An 18750-nucleotide genomic window follows, 5' to 3' on the forward strand; every position below is an offset into this window, starting at 1 on the left:
AATCCCCACTGACATATTTGGACCACAGATATTTTTTTGAGGGATCATTCTGAATTATCCAATATCCAGGTGACCTCAGCTTCCCTCTGCCTCTCTGCTTGTTAGACTCTGTCTGAGCTTGCATTTCTGCCTTTGACCACAACATTGCTTCTTAGGTGTGAAACATTTTTTTCCACTTTATATTCTCTTGTGCAAATAATGGCTCAAAAGCTACATAGATCAAATGCTATTACCCTTGCTTTATTAATGAGAAAAATGGAGACACAGCAAAGCTAACAATGCTCAAGGTCTGGGACAATATCCAAGACTTCCAACTCCATTGCTTCTTCGGAGCCCATGCATTTCCCACACGATGGGAAAGACCCAATACACTGCAGAAGGTGTCTGAGGATGCCATCCTGGACATTTCCTGACCTCACGCACTGGAAATCACTTTTAGTTTATGCTCTACAGAAAGGTGTATGGAACCGCCCCCTTCTGTAGCATAAATACCACACAGCAGAGCCTGTTCCCGATCACAGTCAATGCTGATCCCACCAAATGATGCAGCGGAAGGACAACTCATGACACGAAGCAAAGAAAACAGGGTAAACAGGGCCAACAGCGTAGTGGGAAAGTTAGGAACATGATCTGGAATGAGACAACCTGGTGCCAGGATGTGAGCTTTGTCACTCATTCCTTGCGTGACATCAGCACGTCATTATGCTATTTTATTCTCACCAGCTCCTCGGAGCTGGCTCAACCCTCCTCCTTCCTGGTGAGTGGCAGGGAGGGGTGCCACTGAAGCAACTGCTCCAGCCTTCAGAAGCCCTGTCAGGCCATCTCCCCGTCCTTCCTAGCCTCCCCCCAGTCACTGGGGACACGACATCGTTTACTATGCAGTTTGCTACCAATCTTGGCTTGCATTAGAGCCAAAAGAGCAGCAACGACCCGACCTGCGCACCGTAACCAGCACCGGCTCCAAGTAACACCTTGTTCTTTCTCCTCATCGCAACCCCCGCCCGCACTCCTCCCCAGGCTTTCGTAGGAGGTGAGACTCGGGGAAACAGCAACTGTGGCTCTGAGTACCGTTTGCATAGTTTATGCACGGGCTGGTTTTTTTTTTTGTTTTTTTGTTTTTTTTTTGTCATTAGAATATCATGCATTTGGAGATATCCCATTGTCGGGAATTTGTTGCTGGACATGATCCTTTGGATCCTTTGCCTTGTTTGCTCACACCTGAAATGTGTCAGACATAAACATGCTTCAGTCCTCCTCCACTCCGTATTTTGTGAGCTTCTCCACAAGGTTCTGCAGGTGCAGGCATCTTTCAGGGACTCGCTCATTCCACATCGTCTAACCAATCTCCCCAAATGCAGGGCTTTTCCATGCTCCTGAAGAGTACCCAAACCTGTCCTCTCCGAGCCTTGATTGTCCCATCTGTAAGATGGGAGGAGAGAGAAAAATTTGTGCTCATGTAGAAAACTATGCATCATCTAGCGTTTATCCCTCCGGGAAGCTACTTCACAGCTCTGGTCTGAAGACGTGCAAATTCTGTCCAGTTAAGTAGAAACTCAGTTGACTTCCTTTACCCCTGCTGTGGAAAAAACATGTTTTACCTCCGTTTGTATATTCACTTCAAGAGTTCCGATCTACAAATGCGTTTCTCCTTCGGATTCTCTTTGGAGCCCGTTGTAACATCTGTCTGGTTCTCTCACTGATTAATGAGCAGGATAACATCTTTAATACCCGTTCTTTTTTTATGTCTGTAAGACATTTCACCCCTTTTTAAAATTATTTTTAACAGAAATAAAAATGTTACCCATCCCAGAGGGCGGAATCGAAGCTTTAGCATAGTTGGAATTGTTGAAGAGATGCAGTTGCTGCGTCAACGAAGTAATGTTTACAAAATGTAGTGTGCATTAAACACTCAATAAATGTTATCTGTGATTATTTCCAAAGAGAAGGTCATTTTTCAACCCATCATTTTTTTTCTTAACATTTAAATAAATCTTTAAATAAACGACTCTATATCGGAATTGCTAACGATAGATGTCTGGAAAAAATGGACCTTCCCTCACAATTATTAATAATGCTGGCTCCCAGCCTGGCCAACCCAGGTCCAACAGCCCCCATTCTCCGGGAATAATGCCTTGCCGAAGCTTTTTCCCATCTGGGCATTTTCTTCATAAAACAGAGCAATCAAAACATGGGAACAGAAATTTTACAACTGGCAACAATAGGGAATCTGTGTGAAAAGTGGAAGTAATTACTTCTAAGTATGAAATAAGAACATGCCTCTAAAAACAAATAGGAAAGGTTAATTCTCAGGCTTCCGGCAGATCGGTATTACATTGTTCTAAAGTGCAACCGCTGCACGGGAGCCCCAAAAATCATGATTTGTTCAAGTTTTACTTCTTAAGCTTACAGCTGAAAAGACATTCCCCAGCCACTTGCTGTTGCTTACTACCAACTGCTGGCCTTTGTCCTACGGAGGACAGAGGTTCCCTCTGATGCCCGGGGGGATGGCAAAGAATGGGAAAGATTTTATCACGTATCTTTTTCTTTTTCATAACCAAACAACCATATATTGTGATAAATGATTATTTTTCCTGTCACTGACATAATTTAACGATTGTATTTAATCTTATTTTCCTAAGTGTTAACATTTCCAGCATTTGAATTTTTTTTTCCAGTATCTGAATTTCTATCTTGTTTCTCATTTATAAAAGAACCTACTGTCAAATCTTTAACTTGCATGGTAGGTAACGTCAGCCAAAGAAAACCATACAGGAAGAATAACAGTCACTGAAATGCTCTATACGTAAGGTTTTAATATTACAAAAATTCCAAGGAGATTTGTATTTTTCTCACCTTTGCTTGCTTGCAACAAACACATCCCGTCTCCAAAAAATTTTTCTATTTTTTACCTTATTGAATTAAAATTTTTCTATTAACATGATTTGCTTCTTAACAAGGATAGCTAGTCCTGATGACCAAATCTATTTTCAGCTTGTCAGTGTAGATGTTTGGGTCATCTTAGTAGCCACTAGATGGAATTGCCAGATGCTTAATTCAATTAAAGGTCTTCAATATCACACATACCCTGTCACATTATGCAGCTACTCTAATCCCACCCAATCAAATGTACTATACATATTCCATTGATTGCCTCCGTGATTAGTCATTATCGTGGCCTAGAAATGTCATCAAAAGAAAACCATCAATTCAAGCATACCATGCAGACCACTGTCAGGGTAGAGATGCTAGAACCTAGTTTAGCCTGGTGAAATTTAGTATGGTTGGAACTATCAAAGAGTTGCAGCCATTCCGTCTAAGATTGATAAGAACAGGGGTGCCTGGGTGGCTCAGTTGGTTAAGCGTCTGCCTTCGGCTCAGGAGATGATCCCAGGGTCCTGGGATTGAGTCCCGTGTCAGGCTCTCTGCTCAGCATGGAGTCTGCTTCTCCCTCTGCCTGCCGCTTCCCCTGCTTATGCTTTCTCTCTTTCTGACAAATAAATAAATAAAATCTTAAAAAAAAAAAAAAAGATTGATTAGAACATTCCCAGTTGGACTCGAAAGGAGTCTATACCAGACGCCTGTGCTCCCCAGTCCATCCCGTTAGACCCAATTCACAGCACGTACCCATTTCCCACAAAAACCACCACCAAAGCAAAAATAGTTCAGGGAGAGAGTTTGCAACAACTAATTCTAACTTAACAAAGTTCTCTAAGAAACTTCAGCTGATAGAAGTGTATTTCTCCTTTGACATTGAGCTCACTTCCTCATTATCCACGTGGCGTGTACTTGAAATAACAGTGCGTGAGAAGAGAAGGACTAGTGTGAACTCTGTTAATCAGGGAAAGCTTTACTGAACAGACACAATTAGTACTTTTTTCTCTTGCACTTCTTTGCATGCCTCCTGAAAACATGCATGCATAACATTTAACTGGCCTCGTGCACCAGACCGTGAGAGCATCTTACTCCCTTTTGTATTCTCGGCTCCTAAAACCTGTCACAACTTATCATCAAAGCTCTCTTACCTGAGCAACTCACACTACAGGCATCAGGCAGGTGGTGACCCTCCTGGACGTTTGTATACCTATCCCCTCTACACCTGTTTGGGCCAACTGCACATTTTATTGTACTCTTTAAAGAAATCAAAGTGGGAACAGAAAAATCATCATCATTCTTCCGAAAAGCAAGTTCAGGCTTTAGAATAACTTGATAAAGGTGAGCAGCTGCAGGGGAAAAAAAAATGCTGTTAAGTTAGTTGCGGACCAGACAGAGGTAATAATCAGGGAAAAATACAGATTTATGCCTTCAGGTTGCTCTGCATGTATACATGAGTTCCTGCTCCATTTTAAACAAACCCTCCAAAAAGAAATCCGTGACAATGCATTATGGGAGCTGAAATGAGAAAAGCAAGAGAATTCCAAGGAGCAGCCTCTGGGCCACTATTTAAGATTAGTAAACCAATATATGCTTATGTACGTCACATTAAAATACTTAGGTTAAAAATTTTTTGTGTCTGTAGTTCCCTGGTTTGACTCTGAATCAACTGACCAAGTGTCAGTCCCCATTGCTTCAGCTAAAAGAGTTCTACTATAGGTGATATTCCAAAAGTGTTAAGTGAAAGACTCTCTGATGAAATGAATCTAGAACAGAAAGGGTATACAGGCCTAAGAAGGCAGAATGGTAGGACGGCAGAGGGCTCAGGAGCGGGCTCGGTAACGCTGAAGTCCTCGCTTTCCCCCACGCCTGGCTCAGAGGATTTTGCTCTGCTCGGCTGGCCTCATTTTAAGGGACAAAATTCAAAGATCACTTTCTCCCTCCTGGGGCGTTAATGTATCCAGCCCTCACTTTAAATTACTTGTTCATTAGCTTGAGCCACTTAGAGACATCTTACTATGTCTCTTAGTCATTTTACTTCCTGTCAAAATATGCCAAGACGTCAATACAGGTCCTGTCTGGATCCAGCCCGAGGTAATGCGCTATGTTTTTCACGTTTTGCGTTGCTTATTAAGAGATAAAGATTTAGTTTTGCTCATTAGTCATCTTCTCAAAAACTGTTCCGTACACTTATATTGATTTCTTGCAAGAAATAATGCAACGTTTCTTAACTGGAAATGTTTTAGGAAACTCCAGACCACAGCATCATACAGTAAGCTGTTTATGGAACTGTGCCTTTTCAAGGTCTGCTCTAAGAAAAAGAAAAATGGAAAAAAAAATGCAGTTATAAAGGCTTGGATAAAGATTAAATAAAGGAAGTCATTAAAATCACCTTTTCCCTCCTTTTAAAGTTTACCTTTTCAAAACACAATGGTATCCATCAGAAGCCTAATAAGTGCTCAGAGCTCCCCGAAGCTGACAGCTCAGACAGGCCTGCAGAGATCCTTGATGTGCATCTCTTCCCTTTGCCTTCCATTCACTCATTGCTCAGAAACTGTTTACTAATTACTATGGGCCAGGCCTGGGGGTGCAAGTGAATCTTACCAGCATCATTTGGATATTGACCCTCAAACCCACATATGTGAGCCTGACCTGTGCCGTCACATCCGTCTGTCAGGAAGACAAAAAAAAAAAAAAAAAAAAAGCCAGGCTGGAAAGAGAGAAGCCAGGTCAGCCGCAGACATTCACAACCATGACTTCGATGAGCTTCTTATATTTCACATTCTAAACATTGATAACCCTGTTCTACAGGATGCCTTTTTCTCCTTCAAAATATGTGATTTTTACTTTGAGTGTGGCACAAATAGTGATTTCTTTTATTTGATGTTTCTTTTCTTAATTTAAATTCAATTAATTAACATATAATGTATTATTTGTTTCAAAGGTACAGGTCTGTGATTCATCAGTCCTCTGTAACACCCAGTGCTCATTACAGCACACACCCTCCCCAGTGTCCATCACCCAGTTACCCTGTCCCTCCATCCCCTCCAGCAACCCTCAGTTTGTTTCCTGAGATTAAGAGTCTCTTCCGGTTTGTCTCCCTCTCTGGTTTCATCTTGTTTCATTTTTTCCTCTCTTCCCCTATGATCCTCTGCCTTCTTTCTTAAATTCCACATACCAGTGAGATCATATGATACATGTCTTTCTCTGTTTGACTTATTTCGCTCAGCATAATACCCTCCAGTTCCATCCACATCGTTGCAAATGGCAAGATCTCATTCCTTTTGATGGCTGCATAATATTCCATCATATATATATACCACATCTTCTTTATCCATTCATCTGTCGATGGACATCTGGGCTCTTTCCATAGTTTGGCTATTGTGGACATTGCTGCTATAAACATTGGGGTGCAGGTGGCCCTTCAGATCACTACATTTGTATCTTTGGGGTACATACCCAGTAGTGTAATTGCTGGGTTGTACATTAGCTCTATTTTCAACTTTTTGAGGAACCTCCATACTGTTTTCCAGAGTGGCTGCACCAGCTTGCATTCCCACCAACAGTGTAGGAGAGCGTGATCTCTTTTCTCTCTCAACAATCCCAGAGGAAGTGGATCAGCTCTACTATCCTGGAAAACAGAGTTGATAAATGATAGAAAGATTCATAGATGATTAGAAATAAAGAGAAAGATGACTTGTGTTTATAAGCACCTACCTAGGGGCGTCTGGGTGACTCAGTTGGTTAAGCGTCTGCCTTTGGCTCAGGTCATGATCCCAGGGTCCTGGAATCAAGCCCCCATTGGGCTTCCAGCTCAGCGGGGAGCCTGCTTCTCCCTCTCCCCCCTGCCCCTGCTCTCTCTCAAATAAAATCTTTAAAAAAAAAAAAAAGCAGCACCTACCTAATGCATGAAGTTGAACCACAGGTGTATCCCAAACATAAATAACATAAACACCATTAGTTCCTAATAAATCACTCTTTCCAAATTATTAAGGCTTCCACATTGCTTAACTTTTCCCACAGGGGTCAGGTGATCCAACTACTTGAAATTGAAGGATATTCTGATAACGACTTCCGGAAACCCCAGAAACATTTCTGGGTAAGCAAATCTCAAAGAGAGAAGCTAGCATCTTTTTTTTTTTTTAAGTATCTGGAGCTGCATGAAGCATCCTCGAGCAGCTCCCGTCCTTCCTGTTAGCTGAACGACAGGGCATGTTCCAGAGTCTGCGAGCCCTGGGATCCCGCTCAAGTCTGTCTTCCACCAGCACTGGCTTTTGTCTTTTTGTCAGTTCAAACGGTCCCCTCTTAGCACATCTTCTCAGAGATTCTGGGGGATTCATTTAACCCTACCATTTCATTATGTGTCATCAACCACAGGTCACTGACACTTAACATGCGTGTACATTGTTGTTAACAAACCAGGTCTCCCACATTGTTGATGTTGCACTGCGGACGGTGCCAGAAACGGTAACTCAGTATGTCTGCTGGGAACATGATAGGAACTTCACTGGCTTCTATTTGTTTGTGGCCTCGTTGGTCTGAATAAAATGTGACGACGTCTATTCCCAGGAATGCAGGTAGTGGTAACTGTATTTTCAATGAAGTCTTATAAATGTTTGATAGTTTACAGAGGACATTAAAAACGTTTTCTGCTGCAAGCAAATAGCTCGTAAGGTTTCATTCAACAGGATTTTCAGGCAAAGACAGCTCAAACATAATTCCTCTCTCCTCATAACGGGTATACGGTGCAGTCGACGTTCATGGACAGTATTTGCATGAATGAAGTGTTAGATCCGGAAGGTGTGTGCTGGGCTCCGTTCTGGGCTCTCCCACTTTGGCTTCTAAGAGTCCCTGACCTTAAGGGCGCACCTCCAGCGAGCAGGGTCCCGGCCCCTGTACCTGCAGCTAACCAGAGAGCTTTTTGGTGGTTTCTGCACTGTTAGCTCCTGTGAAATGCAGAGTATCCTAGGCTCAGGCTGTAGCTTTATTGGAATCACCACGATTTCCAAACAGCATAGGATGTGGACATACATTTGAGTGATGGCTGAAAGACTCAGAAACAGTGGAGAACAAGGGCAGCGTTGGCAAATCCTGGTGGTGGTTTCTTTTTTTTTTTTTTAAAGATTTTATTGATTTATTTATTTATTTGACAGAGAGAGTGAGAGAGAGAGCACGAGCAGGGGGGAGGGGCAGAGGGAGAGGGAGAAGCAGGCTCCCCACTGAGCAGGGAGCCCAATGCAGGACTTCATCCCAGGACTCTGGGATCATGACCTGAGCCAAAGGAGCAACTGAGCCACCTGGGCACCTGGCAAATCCTGTTATAGCAATCCCCACTATCCCTCTTTCCTTCTAACCAGAACCAGCACTCAAAGTCCTTCTTACAGTAACTGCCAGTAGTCTCCACCAACCATCCAACGTGGCACTCGAGGGTAGAACCCTCTGCCAGATTACACTGCAGGACGCCCCTCTACCAGATTACAGATTACACTGCAGGACGCAGTCATTCTGCAACATACTGGGTGGCCAGAGGAGAACAGGTCTTATAATCAAGACAAGTCAACAGTGTTGCATCTTCCGTCTTGCTTTTGGGGGACTCACATGTTGGGCGACTGGCATTTTAAAGCCCCAGAGAAGTCCTGCAGAAAGGAAGCCTAGTTCCTTTGATTAACGCAGCATTTCCCACACTCACAAAAATAGCAGAAGTTCCCTCAGAATGTACATGGCAAAAACCCCGCACTTAGAATCTCCTCATCCTCCAAGTGTGAGGCCGGTGTGAGGGCCACACAGCCCCCTCAGGGGTTGGCTATAGAAAAAGAATACCGTGGTATGCTCTCTCCCTCTCTGAGTCAACAAACAGTTCCCCAGGACTCCCAAAGTCCTCTGGAGATCTTTGCATATAAAAGGAAGTGAACAGAAGCCCCACTGGCAGCCCGCAAACACTATAGACCAATAGCGTCTCTGGCCCCTTGGCTTCCTGCCTTGGCAAAGCCACTGTTCGCTTTGTGCTCACTCCCTAAATACAGGCTGTGTTTCGGATCTACTCAGAATCTGTAAGTGACCATGTTTGTTTTCAAGTGGTTAATCAAATACCATAAAATTATATTCAAACACACCAACGCCTTAATAACAAATTAAATTGGATAAACTGCAGGTTGAACTCGGGAAAATAAAAGAATAATTAAATCGGGATTTCCTGCTTGATAAAGATCTCAGAGGTCTAATCCCCTCATTTTATAGGTGAGAGAATGGAAGCCCAAGGAAATGGAATAAATGTCAAAAGAAATTGATTGGATTGCTTTTATGGACCAAGAATAATGCAAACTACATGTTAACAAATCATTAGCACACAAGATGGATTTTTAGGACATTGCATATTAAAGGAGCCCTGGTGATGAGGAAAATCTTAAAAACTGATTGGTTATCAAACAAACAACTCTCCTTCAAACATGCTTCTACTGGGGTGCCCGGCTAGCTCAGTCAGTAGAGCACATGACCCTTGATCTCAGAGTTGTGAGTTCAAGCCCCACACTGGGTGTAGAGCTTATTTAAAAAAAAAAAATTAATTAACCTCTTATTTATTTTAATTACACTGATAACCTTTTTATGCTTTACATTCCATAAGGTAAAAGGGCACGTATCACCTTGTATACACATAGCTACGAAGATGCGCCCTTTGGCATTCAGCACAATTTCATTTCGCATAACCTATCCTAAGGCTCTCCCATGAAGTACACACGTTGACTGAGATTATAGGTTTGCTTAATGATGATAGAATGAGAGATGATAAATAGATAGAATGATAGATGGGAGGCAGATACAGCTAGATTTGTCAATTATAAAACAGCAATGCTCAGAGATCATTTAAGACTTCCTTAAATTTCAAACTGACACAGGTTCCTAGCTTTGTAATTCGCAAATGCTTCTGAAATCCCCACTATTGCCTGTGCAAACATCCAGGCAAATACGCTGGAAGCTCACTACAACATCATAGAAGCTGAAACTGCAGGCTGCAAAGCGGACCTCATCTTCAGCTTTTCCACGTTTCATTCAAACCTGTCGATGTTCTGGGCTGGAGAATGAAAAGGCATCAGAAGGTCAGGTTTTCAAGGATCAAACTTTCCATTGTTCTTTTTTTTTTTTTTTTTGAATCCAAGATCCGGCTGTGAGTACAGAGCTTTGCATAAGAATTAGTCCTCTTCCCTGTATCAAGTCTGCTATTTTCAGCACAGCCTCGCAATCTTCGATTTCTGGGTATGTAACTATGGCAATAAGATTAAATGGCATTCAGTAAAATTCATTTTAAAAATTAGCTTGGGAGGGTGTCCATGACAGTGACGAAGGAACAAGGCAAAAGTACTAGGAAACGAGGGAAAATGAAATCGGGTTTTCTAATCGTCTTCGCTATAATTCTCAAAGCCATCTAGTGCCATATGGCAGTTTGCAAGTGAGGTACGGTGACTTGAAAAAAAATGATCAGATAACTGCCTGACAGATTCCTTGACTCAGCGGAGGTAGCACGCCTCTCCACTCACCTCTGGACCATCATACAGCATCCTTTGTCTGTGAGGGCTTGTGTCTGTGCGCTTTGCCAGAGGCTTTGATCTGGGACTTTTTATACTAAACAACAGTCAAATCAATTTCAAACACCTTCATTACAGTACACAGCTCATTATGTTCTGGAATAATGTTGGGTTCCAAGCCCCAGGCCATGTTATAATGAGGACAGGACTGCACACCAGTCCACGCTCCACAGCGATTCCGTATTTCTAGGCAATGGTGCAATCACCACTGGTCTAGGTGGAGAGCAGGCCCTCATTTGCAGCCTTTAAAAGATGCTTTCCCAATGTTTTAAACCGTTGGCCATAAAACATGGTTCGGGGTTTGTTTGTTTTTTTTCTCTTCCTTAAGCGAAGTATAGCTGACATACAATATAGTTTCAGGTGTTCAACATAGTGACTCAGTATCTACATACATTATGAAGTGATCACCATGATAAATCGAGCTACCATCTGTCACCATGTAATGTTGTTACAGTATTATTAACTATATTCCCTGCGCTGTACATTACAGGTCCCTGTCTTACTTATTTTATAACAGAGTTTGTATCTTTTCAGCCCCTTAATTTTGTTACGTTGTTAATGTTTTTCCTTTCTATTGGAAGACTTTTTTAGAAATGTATATGTAGATATGGAAAAGAAGACCCTCGATTAATATTTTTTCAAATCCTTTTTTAAAAATATTTCATTCATGAGAGAGAGAGAGAGCACAAGCAGGGGGAGAGGGGCAGAAGGAGAGGGAGAAGCAGACCTCCCCTCCCGCGGCTGAGCCGAGAGCCTGCTGTGAGACTCGATCCCAAGATCCTGAGATCACGACCTGAGCCGAAGGCAGACGTTTCACCGTCTGAGCCACCCAGGTGCCCCTATTTTTTCAAATCCTTAATAAGTGATTAAACACATACAACATAGCATGGTACATAAAAAGTAATTCTCTTAAATCTATTTATTAAAAGAAATTGTCTATATACACAATGTTTTCTATTTCTAGGTCTATGTCTCTCTGTGTGTGGGGGGGTATCAACCTCTTTTCAAAATAGATTTAAGACAATTACTTTATATGAAAAGCTAGAGGACAGATTGCCATCTTTTTCATTGTTAGTTCATAAACTCCAGTGCCTGGATTGGCCAACAGTTTTATGTATATTTACGCTTATTTTGGTAAGGCAGGAAAATGAACATAACCCTCATGGCCTCATTTTTGCTCCATAATATTTGCACTATTTCAATGCCTAAGTGACCATCCATGCAATTGTGACATTACACTTGAAATAAATGTGACACAATGTTGGCTGCCAGTGTTTTTCCTCTCTGATTTAATTATAAATTCTTGCTAAGAGCCAATAATAGAGGAATTACTTCACTGGACACACAAGACATTATCAAAATTACTTGTGTTCCTCTGTTGCTGAGAATATAAGGTAGTGGGGCAGAAATTCTTTTTGCTGTCAAAATTGATTATCATTGATTAATTGTTTATAACTCTAGATGGAAACAAATGCATATTGGCATATAAATAATCATAACTTGTTTTCTTGCCAGCAAGTCATAGTCTGCTTGGCATCTGAGAAAACACTAGAGTAGGAGAGGAATTGCAATGCTTTTTAAAAAAAGGATTGTTACAAAAATAAAACAGATTTTTATGCAGCATAAGCAAGTGCTAACAGTTTTCATGTTAACCTTGAAACTCTACTTGAGAACAGGATTCAGCAATATTTTTATAGTTAGCCCTGAATATCTTAGAGGGATCTCTGGGAAGAAAACAGTCCTTATGTAAAAGACACGCTTGAACCATTGGTTATAATGTAGTATGACAGCCAAGGTCTCACACAGGGGGCCAGATTACTAAAAGCAGTATATTATCTGCATAATCCAGGGTCAGTAAATGGAGATGAAACAGACCAAAGGGAAACTTGAAATCAAGCCTGTCCTTCAACACATGTCATTAGAAGCCTTGGTTTCAAGTGGCAGAGGTGATCGTATCTAGAGAATCAGAAAGCTCGCTCATCACGAAGGATGCTGCTCCAAATGGGTCTATGCAGATCAGCTGGATCCATAACTTGTTTGTTACTGTTGAAATTAAAGACAAAGTGCCAACTAATGTCCACAACAGGGAAAAATTAATTCATGAAATAGCCTTCGCATTAAGCAAGCACAGTAAGAAATAAATCTAGATTTATGGACAAATTTATTTGTCTTAAAAACAGGTTTGGGGTGCCTAGGTGGCTCAGCTGGTTAAGCATCTGCCTCTGGCTCAAGGCATGATCTCAGGGTCTTGGGATCGCATTGCGGGGAGCCTGCTTCTCCCTCTCCCTCTGCGGCCCCTCCCCAACCTGTGCACGTGCACTGACTCGCTCTCTAATAAATATCTCATAAACATTATACAGTATGCTCATAAGAGTTCTGCATAAATAATAACATCTGAGTCACTACAATTCATTTTGTACCTAACATTTTCAGGTCAGGTGTAAGTGAAGGATACATACACTTCAATTCCCAAGACTACATGTTAGTCTGTTTAAAATAGCTGTTTTATATCTTGGCCTAAGTGTTTCTATGGATGATGAAATGAACTGCTTGAATCAGTATGAAATAAAAGATGTCTTGAAATGCAAACATGGACCTGTTTTTTAAACAGGCATTTAATGACCTGTAATCAAGGTACTAATCATTAAATAGCAAAACAGTGAAGAATGTGAATTTTAAAAAGAAAGAAATGTTAGTGCTCTGGAACATATATACACAGCAAGCTAAATGCATAAAGATCCTTCTGTAATTACTGAAGATTATTATAAATCAAATAAGAAATTAGTATTCCAGCTTCATTAGCTGGTAGCACCTGTTGATTAGACAACAGAAATGTTTGCCTTTGAGGAAGAGAAAAGAGACTTCCTAAATAAGTATCAAAATGAACTGCTTGCTACATTTCTAATCTTTCATGGAGTTTAGAATCCTATAAACTGGAGAAGATTGCAAGAAGACGGGTCTCACCCTCATGCCCTGCTGATGGGAATGGAAAATGGATCAGCCATCTTGGAAAACAGTTTGGGAATTTCTCAAAAGATCTAAAATAAAGTTACCATGTGACCCAGAAACTCCAGTCTTTGGTAAATACCAAAGAAAAATGAAAATACCTATCAAAACGAACACTTGTACCCACGTGTTCCTAGCAGTATTATCCATAATAGCCCCAAAGGGGGAATGATGCCATTATTGATCCACTGATGAATGGATAAATAAAATGTGTGAGAGCCACACCACAGAAGAGTATCCAACAATCAAAAGATACAAAGTACTGCTACAACAGGGAAGGACCCTGAAAACATTATCCTAAGTGAAAAGAAACCAGCCATAAAAGACTACACACGTCTTGCACATTTCTGAATGAAAGATTCAACAGCAAAATCTATAGAGACAGAAAGTAGATTAGTTCTTGCTTAGGGCTCCTGGGGAGAGAGGGAGTAACAGCAAATGGGTACTGGGATGACTTCTGGAGTTACAAAAACATTCTAAAATGAGATGATGGTGATTGGCTGCCCCAACTCATAAATAAACTAAAAACCATGGAACTATATACCTGAAACAGGTAACTTTTGTGGTACGCAAATGATACTCAATAAAGTCGTGTTTTTGTTTTCGTCTTTTAAAAGACATGCTTCTGGGCGGGGAAGGGCTACCTGGGTGTTGCAGTCTATTAGGCTTCTGACTCTTGGTTTCCGCTCAGGTCATGATCTCAGGGTCCTGGGATCCCCACATGCTGGGCTCCGGGCTCACAAGGGAGTCTGCTTGAGATCTTCCCCCTCTGCCCCAAACCCCCACACACACTTATACTCTCTCAAATAAATAAATAAATCTTTTTAAAAATAAATAAATAAAATAAAAATAAAGACACGCTTCACCCAGCTCAGGAAGAGAATGCTTAAGCTGGCAAGGAAGCTGTTACAGAAAAGTAGTAAGAGGTTTCAAACAAAAGCCTGACTTTGATCACTGGTTGCCTGTCCCTCTTCCCTGCCACCCCCGCCCCGCCCAAGTGTTTCTTCTGTTAGCACTGCAGATCGGTAGTCTATATAATCTCTCTCTTGCTCGTTGGTTTTGGTTTGGGTTTGGGTTTGGGTTTTTTTAGACAATGATGTGCAGACAAAAACTCAAGTTTACTGGGATCGGGTATACCAATAACTTATGTGAATGGTGGTTCTTCCCCTTCTTTGAATTGGTGAACGCCCTGCATCCCCCAGAGCCCTCCTCTGATGGAAAAGGGTGTCCGCGGGTAACAGGAGCCCGTGGATAAGGTGTACTGTCCCTCCTCTTTGGCACAAGGAGAACAATGCAGAAACGGAGCCAGTACTTGGCTGACAACAGAGCAGACCAGAAAGAACTGATGTTTATCTGCGACTGAGAGGCCTCTACGTTCCTTTTTTACTTAAGTAATTTTAAACCCCTTTTCATGTTTTTAATCAGTGAGACAGGAGGCTTTGCTGTTAAACTGAGGAAGCAACATGCCTCATAGGACTGAATACCAGAGGACTGGCATCTCCACCTGTCCTTGAAAAAGGATAGGTGTTGTCTGCTCCTGTCTGCAGTATTTCGGGGGAAGAAGTTTTTTGTTTTCGGTTCTTGTTGGGTTTATTTTTCTCCCAGGGGGCAAATCTCATGTGTTCCATTCATAGAAGAGGCTCCCCAGGAAACTTCCATTCAGAGCTGGAAAATGGATAGAGAGATGCAAACTGAGACCAAAGCGGGGAATGTTTTTGGAGACCGTGAATGTTTCTGTCCCATTGTGGGATTTCTGTGTTGACAATGACCAAGAATATCACTCCGGAAGGGAATTTCTTTGGGGCTCCCACTGTATGAGCCACTTGACTAGAAGAGTTTGAACACTCTCGCTTTAGCCTTTGGGCCATCAATTGTCTGTTCTTACCTGTCAAGGTGGAGATTCAATTCAAGTCCACCTCATCACTCTTTTTTGGTCTCAGATTCATTTAGACCTTGAACCTCTCCTTCCAACATCCATGCCCTGACTGATAGGGACGGGAATGCCACCAGCCCCCTTCCTACTCACCTTACCTACAGCCTCCTAAGTATTTTGACCCATGGTTTAAAAAGTAAAGGTCAGATATCAAATACACCTGGTTCTTCAAAGTTCCTGAAGCAAATTAAAAAAAAACAGGGTTTACATATTTAGGTAACACACAGATATCTTTACTTGCTGTGGAAAGCCCAATTATAATTGGTATTTCAAGGTTCTCCGGAGAAAAAGAACTTTCTGTGATGTCTGAAAAGTGCAGAGGGTATTTGTTATCAGTATTTCCTAAGAGAGGGGTACCTGGGTGGTTCAGTCAGTTAAGTGTCTGCCTTCAGCTCAGGTCATGATCTCCGGGTCCTGAGATCAAGCCGCACATTGAGCTTCCTGCTCCAAGGGAACCTACTTCTCCCTCTCCTCCCTGCTCGTGCTCTCTCTCGATATCTCTCTCTCTCAAATAAATAAATAAAATCTTTAAAAAAATATATTTCCTAAGAGAAAATCATGAACGATAGGGACACTGCCTTCCAATGGTAGAGATATCCACAAAGCACTCCCACCTCCCTTGTCTTATTGGAGAATGCCAAAGGTCATGTGAAGTCCAGAAGATAGAGTTGTTTTATAGACAAGGAAACAAGCCGAGAGAAAGCAGAATGCTCATCAAAGACATAAAAGCAGTAGCAAGAAAAGCCTGGACCATAACCTCGTTCAAAACCGATCTGCTTCTTTCAGGGAGTAAGCATCATACCCGATCCTGCCCCCAAATGGAGCCTTGAACCCCCTTCTCCTGGTGAGATCACCCTTGTCCTGGCCAGAAACTACCTCAACCATTTAGTCCGCAGGACATAGGATTTCCTACTCAGCAGAGCTGTCGAGAACACGTGTTGGGATTAAGAGGGAATAGGAAGACAACATCCACGAGGGGCCGGAGGGGGACCTGTAAAGGGGGCTCACTGTGCCGGCCCCCACTACCCAGGGTCATACGTGAGCCTCCAAGTGTACAGCTAAAATGCCAAGGCTGCCGTGCGGCTTCTGGAATTCCACAGCCAGACGTAACACCCCCTCCACGGACTCCTCATCTCCTGTCTCTATTTGGAATGGTCTCGACGTTCAGAAGTTAAGTGGAATGGCATCTTAGAAAGAGCAAACTGACGGTTACGGGAATGGGGGGCAGGAGGGGGGTTGGGGGAAACAGGTGCTGGGGATTAAGTAGGGCACTTGTCGTGATGAGCACTGGGTGCTTTACGGAAGTCTGGAATCCCTCCATTGTGCACCTGAAACTAATAGTACACTGTATGTTAACTAGCTTGAGTGTAAGTAAAAACCTGGAGGAAAAACAAACAAAAAAAAAAGAGAGCGCAAGCGAGCACTGGATGTGGGGCCAGAGGATCTGAGTTCCGACTGTGACCCTGGGTGTGTGACTTGACGCCCTGAGTAAAAAGGGCCAGAATTCAGAGGCCTGCTGTGAGGATCAAGTTAGCTAATACTTCCAGAACATTTGGTGAAAAGTGTATCCTCCATAAATGGTAACCACTGCGATCGTCATTATTCATCGAACAGATCCATTTTACGAGGCATCAACAGAAGACAGAGCTTATGCTGAGGCAAAGATGTGTGAATGACTGCTATTAACAATGCCCGACTCACAAGTTTGCTGGGAGGATTATGTACATGTGACAGGTGCCTTCTGAAATCAAAGTTATTTGTGTACATGGGCTTATACCCCAAGGGCAGTCTGTCCTTCCTTTTCTCCCACGCCCAGAGACTGGAAGAGGCCATCCATGGAGTCAATGCTAATTGAGTGTTCACCAAATGAATTCCACACACAGCCACTTCCGAGGATATCAGACATCCGATCCAGAGGTTACACGTTATTGAATTTGTTAAATTTATTGAATCTATGCTTCCGGATTCAACCAAAACCTACTTTTCTCACCACATTATCAACAAAACACCTCTGATCATTGATTTGGTAAGTGACCAGCCTGCCCTCCAGTGCAGACAGCCCTTGGAATGGACTGGAGCACTTCCCTTGCTAAGGATATAGTTTTTCTTCTGCCCCGTGGGTCTACATGTCTTAACTCTCAAGCATTCATCTAGGTGTAGTAGGAGCTTCCGTTTCCAGAAGTTCATCTCCAACAAGACTAGGAGGCCAAAGGCAAGGCAAAATGAAACCTCCTCAGCAGTAAATACCACTGCGAACCACAATCCTTCTGTACCTGCAGCTCACTGACTTCCTCCAAAATCCATGGCTCGCTTCTTTTATTTGGCCCCTCGCCAACACACTGCATCTGCTCCGGACCATTCTTGATTCAAAGACATCCGGTGGGCCTTGCTGGAAAGGCAGCAGTGCGGGTGCCATTGGGTACATCAGGATGTCCCCCTGCATAATTGCTCAGGAGTCTAGGCTGGTGCTGTATCAGAGAGAGACCAAGACAGGAGGGCTTGGGAATCTTGACAGGTGCTGCGTTCTAGGGTGGGTCCTGACGCCAGCATCGAAAGCCCTCAGCAGAGAGGTGTGGATGAGCTGCTGACATTGCTTGTTACCATCTTCATATCTGGTCCATAGAAATTCACCTTGAAACTCCTTTAAAAACCCTAATTTTGGGGCGCCTGGGTGGCTCAGTTGGTTAAGCGACTGCCTTCGGCTCAGGTCATGATCCTGGAGTCCCAGGATCGAGTCCCGCATCGGGCTCCCTGCTCGGCAGGGAGTCTGCTTCTCCCTCTGACCCTCCCCCCTCTCATGTGCTCTCTCTCTCTCATTCTGTCTCAAATAAATAAATAAAATCTTTAAAAAAAAAAAAAACCCTGATTTTATCTGGGAGTGAAGCCAGATCCAAGACACTGGCACCAGATATTCTAGAAGTTTCAGAATCAAGGTTCTTTATGGTTGAGAATGAAATTTTAGATTTTTTAAAGAAGATTTATGTATTTATTTTTTTTAAAGATTTTATTTAAGAGAGTGAGCGAGAGAGAGCATAAGCTGGGGGGGGGGGTGCAGAGGGAGAAGAAGAGTAGACTCCCCGCTGAGCAGAGAGCTCTATCTCAGGACCTTGGGATCATGACCGGAGCTGAAGGCAGACACTTAATCGACTGAACCACCCATGTATTATTTTAGAGAGAGAGCGGGGAGGAGGGGCAGAGGGAGAGGAAGAGAGAGAAAACCAAGCAGAATCTGCACTAAGGGTAGAGGCTGAGCTGGAGCTCAATCTCCCGACTCAGATCATGACCTGAGCCAAAACCAAGAGTCAGACGTTTAGCTGATGGTGCCACCCAGGCGCCCCGAAACTTTAGATTTTCATCTCA

This window comes from Halichoerus grypus, chromosome 2, assembly GCF_964656455.1.
Source record: "Halichoerus grypus chromosome 2, mHalGry1.hap1.1, whole genome shotgun sequence".
NCBI classification, from domain to species: domain Eukaryota; kingdom Metazoa; phylum Chordata; class Mammalia; order Carnivora; family Phocidae; genus Halichoerus; species Halichoerus grypus.